This window comes from Protomyctophum bolini (assembly GCF_963924005.1).
Source record: "Protomyctophum bolini genome assembly, chromosome: 3".
In the NCBI taxonomy this organism is placed as follows: Eukaryota; Metazoa; Chordata; class Actinopteri; order Myctophiformes; family Myctophidae; genus Protomyctophum; species Protomyctophum bolini.
This window is the reverse complement of record NC_137864.1, coordinates 3,837,198-3,839,697: the sequence shown is the minus strand read 5'-3', so window position 1 is coordinate 3,839,697 and position 2,500 is coordinate 3,837,198. Positions and strand designations below refer to the sequence as shown.

Below are 2,500 nucleotides of genomic sequence, written 5' to 3'. Positions count from 1 at the left end.
TAGAATTTCGCCGGCCGAAGGCCGGCGAAATGTTACATTGCAATAGTTACATTGCAGCGCAATATGGGAAGAAGGAAATTCTCAGTAGTGTGCCCTGCACATATGTAGTAACGGATGGGTTATAAAGTATTAATAATAACAGAAAGTGTTTTTTATTTCTCATAAATACGCAAACATGGTGAAACAACTACAGTCACAGAGAGCAGTGGCAAGGTAGCTGCTGCCTGCTAACGATGCAAACAACAGCCTTGCCTGTCGTGTGTGTGTGTGTGTGTGTGTGTGTGTGTGTGTGTGGGGGGGGGGGGGATAGCACTAATTTTCGACATTTTACTGTGTCATAAATATTTACATCTGTAGCCTATATTGTGATTACATTTGACCGTACATTTGACTCTTGTGTTATATTCTTGTGAAATATTCAGTAAAGTATTGTGGTGAAATATTCACCCCAAGTTGATAAGATATGCAGAGAATATAATACCAAGAACCCCCAGTTTGAAATGCATTAGGCCACAGACCCCCATTTGATACCATTTGCTCTCTGGGAAAATCAGGGTCCATTTGGTTCCATTTGTATGCTCTTGGAGTATGATGACTGCTAACAGTATTATCATAAAATATGTCTCAGTTTGAAGATTCAAAAAAACATATTTCATATGTGTGAGCTTGTAAAGTAGAACGTTCAACCTAGAGACAGTGTTGCCAAGTCTGATCATTATAAGCTACTTTGGACTTGTTTATCTATTGGTAGTCCTTGACATGGAAATGTTTGAGTTCCACTGCTCTGAAACAACATTAGACAACAAAGTTTGACAGTCAACACTATAATTGATTATTTTAAGACTAATTTCCGGACCATTTCTGATTTACCTACTTTGAACTGGCCTATTAACATTTTTATAGACCTGGTTGCTTGTTTCACTCTCACATCCACGATATGTGGCAACCCTGGTTTGTTTTGGTTTGCGTGTGGATGTGTTTTTGTGTTGCTTTAGCATCTTTATCACAGTAGCTATCAGAGGTTGCAGCAGCTGCTGCTGTCATGAAAACGCAAGTTTCTGTCCCAGAAGCTCACGTTAGGTCTGCGCACACTGTATGTTGCTATGGCAACCTGTCATCAAATGCTGCTAACGTTGTGGTCAGCACTGTTAGCATGTGTGCTATCAGGCAAAAGCTGAGATAGATATAAAACTACTGGCCAAAATGTCATACAAAACACAACAACTAAAATCGGAATGTAATTGTGACCTACAGACCATCATGATTTGCTTGCTGGACCTATAATTAATTTATTTGCATTAAATTGCCACTCGCCCATATAAATAAAAAGCAATAGCCTGCATGTGTGTGTGTGTGTGTGTGTGTGTATGTGTGTGTGCGCGTGTGCGCAAGACAGACGTGCGTGTGTGTGCAGGCTGAGAGCTGGTGACTGTGATTGACGTGTGAGCTGGATAAATCAGTGAGAGTTGGAAAAAGCGCCCGCAGAGCCAACTCGCAGGCAGTGCCTCAGGCCAGATGCCCGAGAATCGGTACAGGAATCTCTGGGTCACCAGTTTTGGTGTGACACACACGGCTTCCACATTTAGCTTCATACTGGGTGAAAGTGGCGTTCCAAAAAATATTTTTCCCCTCGGAATTCTTATTCACAATGAGATGGAGTTGAGGTGTTTGTGTTTGCTTGCTGGAGCTATAATTAATGTATTTGCATTAAATGTCCACTCGCGCATCGAAGTAAAAAGCAAGATGGCTGCCGATTGCGAGCGGAGAGACGGTGAGAGTAGTGACGTGTGAGCCGGGGGCGGGCCTCTGACAACAGCATGAACACAGGGCAGTGTTGCCAGGTTTGCGAATTGTAAGCGAGTTGTAGTGTGTGCAAGTAGCGTGGTTAAAAGGCCTTGTTTCTGCCCGCTGTTGGGGCAACAGAACATGTCGACCAGTTTCTGTCAACCGCTTTTGGTCAGGTGACCAACTCCACAAATGTTAAATTAGATTGTATTGTATTGTATTGTTATATGTACTAGAGTGGTGCCCGTTGGAGCCTCTACAGTGGTTCCTGTTGGGCACTGGCCTACTTGGAACGATGCAAGTTGGACATTAATGCCCCACCCAGATATTTTTTATGTCTGTGTCCCTCTTATGCCCAAATATGGAGTCTATATGCAGACGTCAGAATGATGTCAGAACAGGCCAGCTCCATATATGGACACTGGGCAGGGGCCCGGTCCAGAGCCCGGGCAGAGGCCTTTTTGTGGCGGTTCTGGTCAACCCTGACCATGACCGACTTGATACCGGGCACTGCACCGCCAGTGGTGGACTGGAATGCGTGTGTCGAATTTGACTTGGTGCATTTATAGTTAGATTATGTATGTGCTAGACAGTGCCCGGGGGGCAGTATACCCGTGGAAGCCAGTGAAGGGAATGGAGTATGGGTGTGATATGTTCGTATTTCCGCACTCTCACCAGGGTCCTAGCAGCACTGTTCTGGATGTATACTGGAGCC

General features: G+C 44.4%; 1 protein-coding gene across 1 annotated transcript in view; it reads left to right on the top strand.

Annotated features, from left to right (window-relative positions):
* Positions 1–2,500, top strand: part of LOC308313437 (uncharacterized protein) — a 98,010-nt gene that overhangs the window by 48,443 nt on the left and 47,067 nt on the right. The window lies entirely within an intron of this gene.